This window comes from Prinia subflava, chromosome 3, assembly GCF_021018805.1.
Source record: "Prinia subflava isolate CZ2003 ecotype Zambia chromosome 3, Cam_Psub_1.2, whole genome shotgun sequence".
NCBI classification, from domain to species: Eukaryota; Metazoa; Chordata; class Aves; order Passeriformes; family Cisticolidae; genus Prinia; species Prinia subflava.
Window position 1 is genome coordinate 60079932 of NC_086249.1, and position 18612 is coordinate 60098543.

General features: G+C 35.4%; 1 long non-coding RNA gene across 2 annotated transcripts; it reads right to left on the bottom strand.

The window, feature by feature from the left end:
- Positions 1 to 822: 822 nt before the first annotated feature.
- On the bottom strand, positions 823 to 17561 carry LOC134548637 (uncharacterized). 2 transcript variants are annotated; one of them, XR_010079841.1, is made up of 4 exons: positions 16523 to 17561; positions 13554 to 13788; positions 3067 to 3191; positions 823 to 2249 (listed from the first exon to the last, which is right to left on the bottom strand). It is a non-coding gene; the product is annotated as an uncharacterized LOC134548637 (long non-coding RNA). The 2 variants fall into 2 exon arrangements; XR_010079840.1 differs by lacking the exon at positions 823 to 2249 and having other exon boundaries at positions 2268 to 3191.
- Between the last annotated feature and the right edge of the window lie 1051 nt (positions 17562 to 18612).

Sequence of the window (18612 nt, forward strand, 5' to 3'; positions counted from 1 at the left end):
AGATTATAATTATACTTTTAGCAGAACCCCCCAAAAGTACAAAGAACTCTTGCAATCCACAGTGATCAATGGACAATAGTCATATGCAGTAAATCAGAGCAGAGAAAGGTGGAGGTGTTTCTACCTGATATTGACTCACCTTGTCTCAAAGTTGTGTCTGAACTGTGCTGTGGGTAAGAACTGACTCAACCAAAGATATGGACCACATGACTTTTCTTGTAATTATCTTTTCCTTAGTTCCAGCAAGGACCTCAAAAGAAAGGCTGCAGAGAAAGGAACTTAAAATGTATAAAAGTTTGGGTGGTTTTTTTAGGACTTTACAATACTGAGTTACAAAATGACCTATCAAAGGAAAACAAACAACCAGGGACATCAGTGTGGGATTTGGGACAGCCAGCCTGGTGAGGAACAAAATCTAAGCTCAAGAACAGGAGGCACTGAAGAAAAGTGTGTTTGAACCAAATTTTCAACTGGACTCAGTTTTTTTTTCCAAACTGTAGAAATCAGGATTCATGGTGTATAGTCTGCTTGTTTGAGATATATGTGCAATAGTTAAACATTATGGTTAGTGATTATAATTATTATAATGGATATTCATGTGTTCTGATGAGAAAACTGTAAATATTTTCAGGGAAACAAATCTTTCACACACTTCCACAACTAAGTTTAGGAATATCAGATACTCAGAGATCACACAATTGAGCTGTTTGTCTCAAAGTATTTTTCCTTTCTCACTATCCAGAATGTTTATTCCTCATAGTCTTAGTCTTGGTTTCAAATGTACTTTTGAATTTCCTTTATTACAGAAATATGCAGAAACAAGAGACCTAGTCAGTACTGACACTGAAAGACAAAATCACAATTTTTTGCAGTCTTTGAGATGAGAAAACTCAAAAGTGAATAATAAATAGCAAACAATAAAATTATATAAGCATTTAGTTCAATACACAATTGTTCACAGACATTTCTATAATTTTTTATTCTCAAGCATAGAAGAGAGATTTCATTTGAGTTTTTAAATATCAGAATGAAATTATGGTGCTAAATTGATAACTGACAAAAGGATATTTATTCATTTTATGATGCTCTTTTACAATTGAACTCCTTTTTGTAAGAGTTAAAGCAGTTATGATGCTAATCACAGTTTAAAATTAATAAAATATTAAAGGAAATGACCAGTTTAGCAACACAAAATACTCAATAGTGGTTCAGTATAGAAATCCAAAGTAAAGAACTCTACTTGAAGAATCAAGAACTTCCTCTTAATTTTCATTTTGTCACTTACAGAAGTTTCCAATATCTCTTATTTAGAAGGTGTGCCTGACCTGCTGATACCAAAGTTCTTACAAATGTTACCAAATTTGCAGTTATATCCTAAACCACAAATTATCTCTGGTTTTTGTTCATGTTAATCTGCACATCCCAGATAGCCTTGGTGACGTGTACCAAACTTTTCCACGTGGGGATCTGGCCCTCTTTAGAAGGGCTATATAATAAAATTTCTGTAAAACTTGCACCCAGACTGGTAAAATCTGGTAATGTCTTGCACAGAAAAACAAAAGGTTTGCTATTATGGAGCAAAAAATACAAGATGTGGTTTAAGGCAACCCCTGAGTTCATGGCCTCATATAGTTGGTTGACTTACAAGGTTCAAAGGTAGGAAATAAGAAATATTTTCTATTAGAGGAGACCACTCTACTTGTCTGTAGCATAGGGTCAAATGAGGCCTTGATTTTTATCCTGACAGCAATGAAACAAGTGAAGTAATAATTTTTTTGATAAAGAACATGGCTGTGGAGGATGAATAGAATCTGGAATTTATTTCATTGTCCTTTGCAATAACACATCCGTTAACTATGGGAAGCACATTTCTATGCTGCAGAGATTAAAAACATTCTAACCAAACGCAGCTGCCAACCAGTTGCAAATCACATCTTTCATAACTGTGCTAATTCAGCTTGAAATCCTGGTGACTTCTTTCTGAAGTATTTGGCTTTAAAATAAATGTCTGTTTTATTCAACAAAACAGAAATACATTATATTGTTGCAAAACTGATGAGCATACTGAAACATTTGCTACATCTCCAGATCGTAACAGGACATTGTGTTGCCACGTTGAGTTCTCATGACCACATCAAATCTGCCTTCTGTGGTATGGCTCAACTTTCGTCAGCATGATGAGTTGAATGCAAAGTCTATTTTCTCTTCAAAGGATTTGATGGCTTGGGGCTCTGGTTTTCGGAAGAGGGCTATGACACAAAGAAACTGTCCATGAAAGAGATATGCTGTGGAGCAAAAGGTGGTTATCCCAAAGTTTAAGGTGAGTTCTCAGAGGAAGAAAGGGCTACTGTACTTCTCACTACAGTCTATGAACTGCCTTTTCCAACTTAAACACATATCATTCAGGGAGATACCAAAAAATGAGAAATTTTAATACTTTAGTAATTGAGGAATTACAAGAACCCATAAAAAATCATTTAATGATTACTGAAAAAATGACTGACTTTGAGATGACACATGGAATTGGAGTAGAAAAAAAATATTAGGCTTATTTAAAAAATATGTGTCTTGAAATTTCCAAACCATTTAAGGTTGGTCCAACTCCGCAGCCATGAGAGTTGATTGAATACCCTCTTAGCTTGTAACTTCACTGGTATCATCTGGAATATTTTTAACAGAGGTCATAAACAACAGATTCATATTTCAAAAAGTCTGCAGTTTTGTAATTTTTAGTTGTTTTGAAAAGAAGAAATGAAACAATTTTGGTATTCTCAGCAATAAATCGAGTGTGGTCAAATTTGTGTGGTCAAATTTGCAGAGAATTCTGAGCTTGTTCTTATTCTCTTCCAGTAATAAGTCATGAAAACTAGATATGCTCTTTCCAAAATCTTAAGAAATTAAGGGAAGGAAAAGTAAAAGATAAGAAGTATTACCCAATTCCATTTCTATTCTATAAAATATATTTTAAAGAGAGATTTGGCTCTCAATAGTCGTATTGTTTTTTCATTAGTTAGATAGATGAAGAAAGCAATTGGAAATATACCTTCAAATATTTTCATCTCTTACCCTGAAAGTGTACATGGTGACTTATATGAAAACATAATGCATCATGCAAAAATCTTGCCATTAACTTTTTTTTGTTTCTTTAATTAAACTTTCAGTCTCCTCGAAGTGCTATAAAACAATCACACCTGAAACGACAAAACTCCAGTTAAAAAATGACAACACTCCACTTAAAAAAAAAAAAAAAAAAAAAAAGGAGAATTTGCTGGGGTTTTTTTTTCAGCAGTTTTTTTCCTTTTGTATTTGGCATAGCAAACACTGAACTGGAGTCAGTAAGTCTGGCTGTATTCAGACTGAGTTGTTTCTGGTACATGTTGTCCATGGAATTTTTTATAGCACCTGCATTGTTGGAAAGACACATAATTCAAGTTTATCGGCATTTTGGATAGCTAGCTTTACTTTCCTTGGTATACAATGTTTTTTGGAAGGCATGACTTAGGCACTCTTTCTTCATAGAATCATAGAATGGTTTGGGTTGGAAGCCATTTGGGCTGGAAGGAACCTTTTAAGACCATCTAGACCAATCCAACTGCTGAGGACAGGGATACCTTTCACTAGATCATGTTGCTTAAAGCCCCATTCAACCTGGCCTTGAACGCTTGCAGTGATGCACCCACAACTTACCTGGGCAAGTTGTTCCAACATCTTATTGCCCTCATCATCAAATATACCTTCCTTATGTCCAATATAAACTTAGTTTCCTTCAATGAGAAGCACTACTCCTTGTTCTGTCACTACTGACATAACTATCCCCATCTACAGAAATTAGTAACAGCATGGGTATGGTGGCCTCCACACTTCTATTTCTTTGGCATGAAGTAGAACTGTTACTCCCTTTCTACTGGCAGATCATGCCTGGATATTTCTTCTTTCCTACTTCCTTATTTAGTCTTCTGCTGAAATATGCATTTTTTTCTGTGTTTTCTTTGACTAGTTTTTCTACTTCCTGTTTTCTTCTTGAATGCTTAGTTTTTGGGGTTTTTAATGTATATTTTAGGTTATTTTCTCTTGAAAAAGGGTACCAGACACTGTATATATCTGACTTATTCTCCCTCATCCTTAACCCAGTCTTGATTAGAAGAACATAAAATGGGACATAGTCCAAAAAAGTGCATCTGGTATATTTTTTAATTTTGGCTCAGTTATCTAACCAGAAGTTGAAGAATGGAAGGATTGAAGCCATCTGGCAGAAGCAGTATGAGGAGATACTGCTGTTTTAGTTTTTTAATGACTCCCTCTCAGCTTTGCAAATCACTTCATTTAAATTACTCTTGCAGCTGTGGCTAGATCTTTGGCTTCTTGTCTCCTTACAGCATGGTAAAGGAAGTACAAAATCATTAATTATGAAATCACATTATTTTTGATTTTTTATGTTTATAACCTCATTTCAAGTCTGATTACATCAAATTGTATGCAGGGAATGACACTATTCTCTTGTATATGACTATTTTATTTGATGTAATTTTCATCTTAATTGTAGACATCTATTGAAATCAAATATATGAACCAGAATAAGTTTAATATGAACTAAATATTTAAAGAGAATTATCTTTAAAATGAATAATTAAAATGTTTGTTACTTCTGTGTACCAGAAACAGAGAAATTTTGTTACTAAAATTTACTTCTGCACTAACTTGTTTGTGTTCATTAACTGAATGATTTCAACAAGCAATAGAATAAGTAGGATGAGTAGAGTGACATTCAGATACTGTGTCAAAGAAATGAGTTTCAGCTTTTGCTTTTACTTAAACCTCTAAAATATTACAGTCAACAGAATTCCACTGACTTACTGTTAGTCTAAATTAACAACAGCTCCTGGAGTCTACTCAGTTTGTGGAGGATCAGCTAACAAAATATTCTGTCTAACTCACAAGTGTTCCTACTGAAATTATTTGTGGTATTGGAAGAGCATGGGTAGGATTAATTTCAATTAATTACCCTTAGAAAAATGTTGAGTTTCCTAAATATGTGTTGTCTCATTTGAGACACAGCACTGATGCTACCAGTATATACACACTTGGCCAACAAAAATATGGGAAAGAGAAATATCTCTGCCCTTCCAGAAGAGCAGGTGGTAGCCCAACAGCATATCCAAAATTGTCTGTAACAACGCTAGATGCTTGTACCTGAAGTAACCCAAATCAATCTCCCTGTCCCAGTGAAGGCAGGCTCATCTTCACTGAATGTTTCATCTGAGACAAGGATGATCCTGCCTCCCTGCACTCAGGGGGTGGAACCAGGAGGAGTATCTTGGCCAAGATAGACAACTCTGAAACACCTGAAGCTAAGCCGGATCATTCTTATTTTAATTGACTTAACATCACTTAATGGCAATAGGCATAAGTAAATGCTACTGAGATAAAATGATACATTTAGCGCTTTTTTTTCCCAAATAGAAATATGTTTTGATCCACAGTATGACTAAAATAAATAATGTCTCTATATTAATGTAGGCAAGGGTCATCAGCTCTTATATTAAGGGTAGGAGACAAATATAAATATCATTACAAATATAAAAATAAATAAAAATCTCTTTGGTTGTCTTCAATTTACTTTAAAAAAAGCGGTTTCACACCTTTCATCATTCATATTGAGGCCCGTGATGCCTTTGCTGTCTATTTTATTGGGAGAATTATCTAATCTCAATTTTTTTTTCACAAAATATGAGGATAGTTGGTCATTTAAAGCTATGTAACATATACCATCAAAATTTCAGTGGAAAAATATATAACTTTTATAACTTACAGCATGGATAGTTTTTGCAAATCATCTGGCAAAACACCTGAACTAAGAAAAAAGAGTAGGAAAGAAAAAAACACCGAAAAGAGAGAGACAGAAAGAGAAAGGGAGACCTGTTTTTAATCTCCATGCCTGTCATTTATTTCTTTCACACAAAAAGTATGAGACACATGTGGCTGAATGTCAAAGATCGTACCCTGTCTGCATGCTTCATAAGGCAAGGGACAAATATATGAAACGGGCTGGGCAAACAGAAAAATCACAAAATGGGTGTGTTTTTAGTGAGCCAGGTCAAAGGTTGCACTGCTTTTGGTGTTTTACAAATGTTTGACAGATTAAATGCCCAACTCCTATGGTTAGCAAATAAGCCATGCAAGTAAGAGTACTCATAAGAAATAAAACTGCATTCAGTGTCCGTATTGTGAGAGATCAGGGTTAACTAGCCTGTGTAGCACACGTATGCTCTCATATAAATGTACAACCTGAATTGTGTTGGATTTTGGAAAATGCATTTTAAAATAATTTGGTAATGGTAAATTAACACCCTGGTAAAGGATTTAAAAAGGGTTTCATAATGGATTAATTAAATCTCAAAAAGTATAAATCTTAAAAAGTAGGCAGATAGGATACTTGATCAGTAGGCAGATCTACTTGAAAAGTAGGCAGATAGGATACTTTGATATCTTTATCAAAGAAGATGATAATTATATTACCTTCTATATACATATTTGTCTCTTGGATAACTTTCTAAAGTCTATTTAGTGTCATTTCTGCTTTTCATTGGACTGGAAATAAGTAAGAATAATATGGAGACTGAAAGGCCATGAAGTTGCTGTCATAGTCCACAAATCTGTAGCAATATTTTTCAAATTATTTCTTGTTAAGGCCACAATGTATTCATCCTTGTTCCCAGTAGTCATCAGTCTGACATGTAAGGTAAAATGCTGTGATTGTTTGAAATAACACATTTTCACATAGTGGCAAGGAGAAGTTCTTGGAAGACCCATGAGAGTATTGTAAATGAACTTGTATATAAACTTGTATATATTCAGTAAATGAACGGTATATAAACTGTTTGTAAAAGGGATGATCCTTACGTACATCTGTACTGTGGCAAAGTATAATTTCAGAAGAGTTTATCTGAGTGTGACTACAGTGACTGAGATTTTATGTTTGCCTAGGTTGGGTCTTTCTTCCCTTTGGTAATTTCTCAAGGTAGAAAGCATCTATTTTGCTTGGTGATTTTTTTTCTGCATAAATGACTACTAGAATTATCTTTTCAAGAATCCACACTGTTTTACATCTTTTAAATCTATGGTCCTTACTTCAAAAATGTTTCTCAAAGTAAGTTTTTCATTTGTTCTCTGTGCCTGAAGATTTCCTTAGGTAATGGGATGGGATCAGGACTGGACAGCATTATATGCTAGCACAAAAGAAGTGTGATTTAAGATCAGATTGGATTATGGCTATGGAATACTTTCACTCTATTATTGAAGATTTTAGTGTATTTTCCTAAGGAAACAAGGTTTACGAGGTCATATTTACTCTATTTTTTATTCTCTTGATCTCTCTCAATCTATTCTTTCACCCTTAAATCAAGCAAATTGTTACTATAATTGTAAAAATTTCAGTCAAATGGTATGTAAGGGAGTGGTCTCAGACAAAGATATTTCTTTAAGTAACACAGAGCTAAAGTGATGAAAAAAGATATTAGATGTGTTGATGACTGTGGGTTGTTGCTTGCTGCAGCTGAGTCTCCCAGTTACTGAATACCAAAGAAGCCACATGGAAGAGCAAATTTCCCCATAAACTTTCAATCAAAGGTTGCAGTCGACCATAAGAAGCAAAACCATAGAAAATCAGCCTCCATGAGTCATGGTGCTCAAAGAACTTCTTGTGTCACTAAAAATGATTTTTTTTTCTTCGTTAGGCTTTGCAATAGAGGGTTTTTTATCAGGGCTTAATTTGATGAGTTACACTGAAAAATGTCTCAACCTGTTTTGCAACTTTCTCTGAACTACTTAATGCATTTCTGCAGCATTTTGCTCCTGAGAAACATGCTTTTTTGGATTCATGCTTTGAGTATTGAAAATTCTGAAAATTTCTAAGCAACAAAGGAGAAATCTGAATGAGTCCTCTCTATAGTTTCAATATGTTCTCCATGTTAGATAAATCCTGTGCTTATATCTATGTGGAAAGTTGTAAGTCAAGTAAGTTTAATCTCAAAAATATACTCCAGATATTATTTCAAGCTGATGTCATTCTTTGCAGTTGTCACTGACAACTTTTTCAAGAAGGATCTTCAGAAAGAGCAAAGGCTTGTGAAGCAGCAAATTTCAAAATCTGGTAACCTTAGGTAACTGGCTAATGAAAAAAGAAGAATAAGAATAAGATTTACTATAGTAAGAAGACTGGATAACCATTTTTGCTTTGTATCCTATCTGTTGGATGAAATACACAGAATATTTTTTTTTTTTTTTTAAGCTACAGACTTTACGAAAGAGAAAACACATATTCACACAGCTCATAACAGCAGGTTGGGCACATCTCCATGAATGTTAGTGGTTGGATTTGTGTATATGCTCATGCATATAGGATTTGCATATATACATACATACATACATATGCCTTTTATGTGCATGAACTACATGAAATTTCAAAATAATTAAACAGATCACAAAGAAACTGAAGGGTATCTACCCTTCTACTGAAGCCTCCTTTTCAGAGCACACATTGTGGTTTAGTTTGGAAAAAACGACATGTTCTCTTCCTTCCTGTGATTTAGCGTGTGCATGTGCATAAGAGTTAGATTTCTGTACTGGGCAGATGAATAGATTATATCCCATTTGAATGTAAATCTCTTCACAAAAGGAGTGCAAAACCATAACATTCCTCTTCTTGTCAGAAATATTTGCTGCTTCATTTCAGGGACTGACATGGAATGAGTGACTCACTGGACCTCAAGTCCAGGTGTGAAAAAAGTAAGATTTCACAGGTGCCTCTCCCTATTCCCACATTGTTTTTGCTCTGCATAGGCCACATAACATCCCTCAGAAGGCAGTAGGCCAGACCTACTCTCAGAGAGCTGCTCCTAACAACAGTTCTGCTTGGCTTAGCTAAGTAGCCTCTTGCCTAAGTGACCTGCAAAATCAGCTTTACATTTGACAGCAGAATAACACCTTTTAACAAGCTGGAAATCCTGGGTAATCACATGCAACATCTGGTCTGACCAGCAGTTCCATGGCTTTCACTGTTGCAAAGCCCTGTTCTCCTTGTTGCTTGTGGTGCAGATGTTGTCAGAGCACAGTACATCTCTCCGCATGCTTCCTTGGGTCTTCTTTTTATTGAAAGGGGTAGGAGAAGCTGTGATATGTACCTTGAACTCTCTTCAGTGTGAAGCTGGGATATGTGAGATGCAGTTTCAGTGGCCATTTGAACTCTGAAGTTTGGAGCTGTTCTGGTTTATGTTTTAGTTCAGCCTCTCTAGCCCTCCCTCCTTCCAGTTTTGCTTTTCCTAAGTACCTGATCTGTGCCCAGGTTTACCTACTTTTCCTGGGTAGCAGGACATCCTGCCAGTCCTGGAGACACAACAGCAACCCGGATGGGCCATGGATCTAAGCTTATAAGATATTTTTTATATTCTGCTAAAAACTTGTGGGAAATGCTGTACCTGGGTAAATTAGACATGTATTCTATGTAATAGAATTTTAAGACAACTTTGCGTGAAGGATTTGAAAGATATGTACTTGCTGAGGCAAATCTTCTGCTAAATGATTGTTTCATCCCAAAAGTAACTTCCAAAAATTATATTCCAAATGAAAAACCTTCCACACTCAGTTCAATTCTCCATAAATCTCTAGATCCAAATTTCCTCTCTCTTGTTGCTAGTTTTTATCTCTGAGTTGACACAATATAACAAATTCTAATACACTAAGATTCAAAGCAATTTAAATCCAGAAAAAGGTCTCAAAGTGAATATAAATAACATATCATAATAACACGCTGTGTGATTCTTCAAGCGGCAAGAATGATCACTGATACATAACGCGAGACACAAAAGTTACGTGCTAGGCTGAAAAAGAGAAATCCAAGGGGACAAGAGCACTCCCATACTTTAAAGGCTGTGGTCTCTCCTGGATACAGAACGGCAAAAATACATGAAAAAGAGGGCAATTGCAATTCTGTGATAGTCTCCAAATATAGGACAGGTGATACTTCCTAAGATAAAACACCTGTGTGAAAGGTTATGGTAGAATTCAATGCACTCCCCTTTGAAACTATGAATGTAAGAGCAAAACATTTTTCAAATGTGTCCTTTATAAGGACTCTCCATTTTAGGAGTATGTGTAGCTCACATGGAAAGAAGTATTGCCAATATAAGAACATTTTTTCTCTGATATAAAAGCGAAAGAGAAAATTATTCATATAAACCTAAAATAAATCAGTAGTGTTTACATTTCTGAGTTTGAGAGATTTTTTTTCTTCTGAAATTTTCATTTGTACTTGTGTGCTTGAACATATATGCATATACATACATATTTGTACATATCTGAAAGTAGGGATGGTATATTTTTGTACTAATATTTGAATGATAGTGAAACAAATTTATCCCACCATAGCTTGAGAACTGTGCATTTCAGTCAACTGGTGATAAACCACAAATTTTTATTTTTCTTAAACACACATAGACTTACTTCTCAGGTTAAAACAAACAATAAAAATTATTTGAAAATTATTTAAGCTAAATATTTTGAATACAAAGGTGTGCAGAAGCTGGACCAAGATTCTTTCTTTAGAGCTCAGTAAGAAGATATCTAATTTTTAGGAGCACTATTAATTTTGTAGCAGTTTGTTGGACGATAGACAGAAGAAGAAAGCAAGGAATAGCACGTACTATACTCTATATTGGTTATTCCCTAAATACTGTGAAGATACTAGATGTTTATAAGAAAATAGACAATACTCAGCTTATTTGCTGGAGAATATAGAAGATGAATAACAAGAGGAATAAAGACATCTATTGTGTATAAAGTAGGAAAAGAGATCTTTACATTGAACAGTAATTTAAAAAAATTAACCATTACACTCTTCAGGAATAGTAAGGAAATGTAAATACTGCCAATATAATTGCCTACAATTCTTTATATTGCAAAATAAAATGATCAAGACTTAAACTGACTGAAACTCAGTTTACTGAAAGTTTCCTGAAGATTGACTGAAAGTCAGTTTGTCCCAGCTTCTCCTAGGAGCTGGACCTACTTAGATGAGGTTCTGAACCATGTGCAGTCAAGTTCTTAATATCTCCATTGACAGATATTCCAATTTTTTTTCAGACAACATGTTTAAAAATAATTTCTGGGAATTGAAAATTTCCTTACATTTAATTAGAATTTCTCTTGCTCCAGCCTGTGTTCATTTCCTCCTCTTCTGTTGCTGTGAACTCCTGAGAAGAATCAGTCTCCACCCTCTCTCCAACCCTAGTATGGTAGTTGCAGGCAGATGTAAGGTCTCCCTTGACCTTGGTTGGTTCACCTCCAGGCTGAATAGGTCCACTTCTCTCTGTGCTTCTACAACCTGTTCCTGATTACATAGGTGCCCCCTCCACTCCAGTATGTCTTTCCTAAAAGCAGGATCCCAAAACTAGACACAGAACTGAAAATACAGATTCACTTATGTTGAATACAGTGAAACAATCACTTCCCTTAATTCTTTGTCTGCACTCTTGCTCCTACAGACCTGAATTGACCCTCTCTGCAGCAGGCTGCTCTGATAGCTGGTGTTGAGCAGTGTTCTGCCTTCCCAGACAGAGGATCCTATATTTACTTTTATTAAATTTATCAGGCTTCTGTTAGCCTGATTCAGCAACTTTTAGAATTGTCTCTAATAAGCCCTGCACTCTAGCATATCAGGTACTTCTTCTGCAATGTGATATCTGTGAATACTCTCAAAAATCAATGAAATAATTTTGGTTTAGTTTAACAAATGAATGGTTTCATTATCTTTTTAATGGCTACACATTTCTGTTCTGTTCCAGGCAATCAGGCGCTGCAAACACAAGCTCAACACCACTTTTCCATTGTGGATTTCAGTTTGTGGTAATAGTGGAAGAAGCAATAGTGCCGCTGAGTAGTATATCCATGAAAAAAATAGTGGCTATTTATAATATTTAAAAAAAAAAATCCAATCTCAAGTACCTAGAAGAAGAGGAAGTTCTCATATGCTCAAGTACTCAAGCAGTAAAATGCAGGATGTGGAAAACCTAGATTCAGATCACCCCTCTGCATGAATTGTTTCGATGAATGTTTGCCCTTAAACTAACGTAAAAGGACTCTTTCAATGTCTCCTGTTGACACTGCTCAATTTCATATACTCAAATATTTACTGGAGAGAAGCAGTCATGTATTCCCATCTCCCGAGCAAGTGTCCTGTCTAGAGGACTGGAGAGCTAATTTTGTTCTCCATCTCAATCATATTTTGAGCATTTTATCTGAAGTGGAACAATGTCAACAGGAAAGGTTGAAAGAAGTGTCCTAAGAATATCTTGCAGACTTACAGTTCACACCTTTGTCAATTCAGAATGGGGACCGAAACAGCATAAATAACCTCTCAGGTAAATTGCCTAATCATCAAGGATTTTTAAATGTCTCCTTCAATCTCTCTGTCTGGAGCAACTTTTTACAAATTGCTTAAATACAGATTGAGATAACATAGAATGGAATGACTCTCTTGCCTGAGAGTTGGGATATTTTCAAGCTGAGAGATTGTTATTCAAACCTCCTTGGGCAAAAAAAGAACTGAGCTGATGAGCAAGATATTTCATAGTGCTCATTTTATCACAGTTAAGGAAAAATAAAGATATTAAAGCTCATTTATTTCAGAAAAAAATAAATTATCATGTGTAAACCATGTGCTCCCTGAAAAAAACAGGTTTTGTCATATATTTACTGTCAGAATATAAACCTGTCACATAAATGTTTTTCCACAGGTGTAAGTGCCTCATACCCAATTACTTCACATCATGAAGTTAGATTTACTCTGCCTCATGCAAGAAGCTAGAACTGTATTTCTTGACCAGACATATTTTCAGTTTCAGTCTTAAACCAGCACCTTAGAATTTTTTCCTGGTTGATGCAAACTGAATGATTACAGGAGATTATGATAGGGAAACAAGCCTCCAAAAGAAACTTTGTGGCTGTTGTATACTCTATCATTTTTGAAAAATGCCTTGGAGTTTTCCATGCCTCTCATGTTGTTAGCAGTACCAGATTGGTGGTTTTGTCTGCAAGCCAGACTATAAATCATCATCAGTGTTAGGCATGATATTCACTATTAATGCCTTGTTTTCCCTACTGAAATATATTTTTGTGCTTATTTTCTCTTGATCCTTGGCATTCTACTACCATCAATCAAAAGGAGAAGTTGGACATTCCTCTCTGTCTTGCCTTAGTGAACCCCTGATTTTCTTGACCATTAACCACTCTCTGGAATGTACATTTACTGTCAGCATCTTTAGGCCCCTATACCCTCCTCCCCCAGCTTCGGGCCCTTCCTGGCACCAGGTTGCAAAGCAATATTTCCCATATACTGAATAAAGAGCGTGTCATAGGCTGTTTGACATGGTCTGGGAGCCCACGGAAAACCACTGATGCACAAATCACTTTTATTCCACAAGATGGTGGGAGCCCAGAGGAATAAGCAGCCTTTCTGCTAGGGCGAACACACCTCACACACACAAGCACAATATTCCTACCTTTGCTGTTTAATAGGTTTCATTTTCATGCAGAAAAGTATTGCAGACTCATGTTTATCGAAAGTTGAATCTGGAGAGAATTTTTCTTGAAATGTGTGATTTCAAAAGCTTGATTTCATGCACCAGCTGTTCTCTTTCTTTATAAAAATGCAGTGTTTACTGGAGTGAGGAACAGTCTTCATTAATTATTCAGGAGCATGGAAGTTTTTACTTTTTCTTGAGCTTCTTTAAAACCCTTCAAAGGGAAGGAAAAGGAAAATGGTTCAACATAAGTTCAGTTAGATGGTTGAATAACTTGTAGTGATATTTCCCAGAAGGTTGCTAGTTCAAATACTTTCTTTTATAAAACATATATATCAATAGGTCTCTTTTCCTAATTGGACTCCTTGGTTTTGATTGGGCTGAAAGCTAATACATATTTTATCATCTTGCTCTGAGAAGGAAAAAATGTATACATGTACTATATCAGTCTTCAGCTTTATCTTAGTCATGTTGCTTTAACACTAAAACAAATCAACTTTGCCAAGCAAAAGTCTGTGAAAAGCTGAAAAGATTCATTTTTCAAAGCCTTCTAACTCATGATGCTTCCTTGTCTATACTCTACCAATACAGTCACAGTAGTTCTCATAAAGATTTGTACCTTGATACCAAACATAGTCTGTGGTTCTTTGTATGTCTATTTTATCACAATATTGCAATCTAATGAATTGACTTTCATATGTAATTCATTTGGCATGATGCAGATAATAGCAATAAACTCCCCAGTACTAGAAAAGTCATGGCACTTCTTGCTCAGAAAGAAGTTATGGTTATTTTATGAAGTGCAACTTAGCTAAAACATACTTGAATTATGTAAAAAAAAAACCCCAAGATGAAAAAAAACCAAATCAACCACTGAAATTAATTAGAATTAAGGAAATAACTTTGTAGTCACATGCTAATATTAGAGAGGGAAGCTGGGCAGTGAACCAGATGTGTTACCACTACCAGTCCTGCAGTTTATACACCTACCATCTAACAACCAGACATGGTGGTACCTTCTAGGTGCTTTGTCCCACTCTGGCAATGCAAAGTAGCTATAAACTTGGCTTAACTAACCTGTAAAGCTAAGTTTATGACTGGGATGCATTGGTAGAATTATAAGTAGCAGCTGTCATGTAGCTGTGAGATTGATCTGTGCCTCCTAGGCCTTTATACCTCATATTTTGTGATTTAAGGAAAGAGTGGAAGGGTGTGAGTAACTGTACTGGAGAAATCTATCATATAATTGTAGCAGGGGCTAGGCTCTTGAATTAGCCCATATATGAAAGTAAGTATGTGGCTGCAGTGGCCTGTAATTTAGAATGGGATTTCTGTCTTCCAAATTTAGATATCTAAGCATTGAGATCTGAGCTCATCTCCTTGAGTTTCTTGTGTAGTGAGTGGAGAGGAATAAGCAGAGATTATTCTTATACATCTAAGTCTATATTTTAGTTTAAGATGAATTGCCTTTTAGATTGCCTATTACAGAGAGTTTATATAAATATATTCATGCTTCAATTTCTAATTTTTAGATACCTGAATTTCAGATTCACTATCTTAGTGACATGCACACTTACTGAACAGAAAAGTCATTAAATGGCAGCCACTAAGTTGGATAAAGAGCAAAGTTCTCTTGCAAGGGTAAATGCTTTGCACACAAGATTTTTCTATTTTCCTCTGTTTGCTCCTTCCTGAGAGGGCTTTGTCCATAGAACAGACAGTGGAATTCCTAGACCTGCATCTCACTTTCTTACAGGCTATGAGAAATAACTGAGAACCAGGAAGTTGTACATGCATTGTTCTTCTTAGATGGATATACTTCTTTAAAGGGTTGATATATTTTAAAAGTTTTTTAGATATTTTTTAATATTTTAGTATTATCCTTTTCCTCCTTCATCACATTTTTCTTTATGTGGTGACTCATATTCTCCCTCTCTAAATTCAGTTTTCAGTGATAATATATTAAAAATACCTCTCAGATCTATAAAAAGTTGTATCAAGAGCAGAACATAAATAATTACCTAAATTCTTTTTATACATGCACTGAAGCCACATAGCAAGAGCCAGAGATGTAACAACATGTTTCTGTTGTTGTTGTTGTGTTGGGTTTGTTTTGGTTTTGTGGGGGATTTTGTTTGTTTGTTTTGTCTTTTTTGTTTTCTTATTGCTTTCCTTTTAAAAATATCTGAAATTATGCCAAGGTTCCCCAAAATAATGTTCTCTCATGAAGCAAAGCACGTGTTTCATGTTTTAGAGAATGATATGAGGGTACCTGGGGGTGCTGGAGTGTGAAACATCTGCTAAGGTCTTGGTGATGTTGGGTGACTTACGGGGCACAGATGCAAAACTCCCTTCAGCTTCCAAGATATGCTATGTGGAAAAGTCTTTTCCCAAAACTAGAAAAAAACACCTAGGTTCCATCCTGGAGAAAACTAATTGTTTTATACTAAGAGAGACACCAGGAATTAAATTGTCTGTGTAATGGGGATGATTTGGGGATTAGGATCTGAAGCATGGTAAAGTGGAAGGGTAAGTTATTTGCTTTTGTGGGAACAGCTGTTCCTCAGTCATTCCAGGGAGGTGAATAAAGTTTCAGTACTGAAAGTTACAGGTCAAAAAGGAACTCCAAGTAGAAAGAGCTATTGTTATTCCTCAGTGTTAATTTCTCTGCTTATGCTACTGACATTGGACTTAGCCTACTTGATGTTTTCACTGCATTCCTGCCTTTAACTTTTTACTTTCCTTTTCTTCTCTGCTTGTCACACTGAAAATACAGATTCTATTTGGTGAATAAATTGCTAAAAGCAATTATTTATGATGAATAGTCCCATAATGACTTCTGAATTCAAAGCTGAGAAAAGAAAAATGTATCAGTCTATCCTTCCTGTGACACCAAAAAATGCACAAGACCAGGAAGTTGTATCACTCATTTTGATCCTGTCAAATACCTTTGATAAAGGTGTGTATGATGTCTGTCACATAGACTAAATGGGCACTTCTTACATTTCCTAGGATGGTTTGGTCGACTTGTATACCAAAACTGGTCCATTTCCATTTATCAGCATGGCTTCATGGGCATTCTTGTGTAGACTGACAAGTAAGGATCCACCCAAGAAAGACTGAAATTTTGCTGAGGGCTAGAGAAAAAAGTGGACACTTTGTGTTGTAGTTATTTCATGTACACAATAACTTTTTGGCTTACATTAAACCTGACCAATAAAACAAAACAAAACAAACCACAAAAACACAAAACAAAACAAAATAAAACAAAACAAAAAACAAACCAACCCCCCCAAACCCCACATCAAAAAACAAGTCTAAATTCTTGCCCAAGGTGATCATCAAATTCCAGATGTTATATCTTAGGGGGAAAGAGTTTGCTATATTGTTTTTCTTACCCTAATCAATGAGGCAGAATAATTTCAAGAAAGCAAATACGCAAAATATCTCATGAGCCAGATAGCAAAGCACAGGGAATTATTCTGTAATTCCTGAAAGATTGAGTGAGTAAAATGGCAGAAGGTGATGCTAAGTAATGGAAACTTGAACAGATTTCCTCGCCTCTCCCAGGAAGCTGAGAAACTTTCTAATAAGCAAGTCATTTCATGTATCTCCTGTTAAATCTGTTCTTATTTCTTCTGAAATGGCTTGCAAAAAAACATCTAGTAACACCCAGCCAACCATCAGACATACCTGTATTAATTGATCTAATTTGTTGCCCATGAATGACAAGAAATAAATTTTAGGAAGTCTGATGGAAGGTTGTTTTATACCACCTTTGAGCTCTGAATGTTCAAAAATGGAAATATTTATGTGCTTTTAAAATAATAAAAAAAAAATTGATATGAAGTAATAAAAATCCATAGAAAGGAACGATTTATGACTAATAAAAGGGTACAATACTCTTGAAGACATGTAATCCCTTAATTATGCTTTAAACATTGGATAAGATGTTCATTATTTGAGTGCTTTCCATGTGCCAGTGTACTCTTGGCAGACCTTTTAGTAGTTTCAACAGGAAAGAAATGAAATGAGATGGAAAATGTTAAAAATTATACTCAAGATACTATTAAGGCATGTGATCCTCTTGTGAACTTCACAATGAGCTATTAAAATGCATTCACTAACTGCATAACAAAGAGGTAACAGGCTGTACCAAGAAAAGGGGATTTTAATGTGGTCAAATAGCTAAAGAACACAGGTGTAGATTTGATTTCTTTACAGTTCATGTGTGAGCAGCATTGAGGAATTTGCCTTTCTAAAGATCACCTGCTGAACTTGCCATTTGGTCAGTGAAGCTCATTCTCCACTGCATTGTAACTTCAGTGGTCTTTCAGGGACTTGATAGGGATTAGCATATTGCTTTATTTTCCACATCTGTATATGGCTGCATTAACCCTGCAGTAGATAGTAACCTGCTCTTCAGATCTTGAGAAGACAATGCTTTCCCGTCTTAGCAAGACAGGCAATTACACTCACCTGTTCAAGGGTGTCCCCACCACGTGGGTCTTATCACTTCTCATCTGTCACCCAAGTAGCCTAGAAAGGAATCCAAGTACATTCTGATTTATTTGTCCCCACTAGAATCCTGGAGAGCACTCTATTGCTCAAAAGCCTTTTATGAACAAATGTGAAAACATATCTTTTATGAAAATCCAAGAGGTTATTCCTGGTGTAGTTGAAATTTTAAAGTCTAATCACAGAATTGATATTTGTAGAGATCTAGCTACTATAGAAAATGAAAGACAAAAAATAAGACCAAAATATTAAGACAAAAAAGTTTATTACTGTTATTATGATTATTATTATTATTATTACTACCATTACTATAAGTATAGGTAGGGTCCAGTGAATCAGAAGCATCCTAATTTCTCCACCTGGAGCACTGTGATATTGATATTTTCATCTTTCTTACCCCAAGGCTCACGTTTTCTATCTGCTCAAATTTCTCTATTGTTACTTGCTTGCAAGTTCATGGTGAATCAAACCTTACTCCGTAGGGTGCATTTTACATAAGCAGGTACTGGTTTTATGTTCT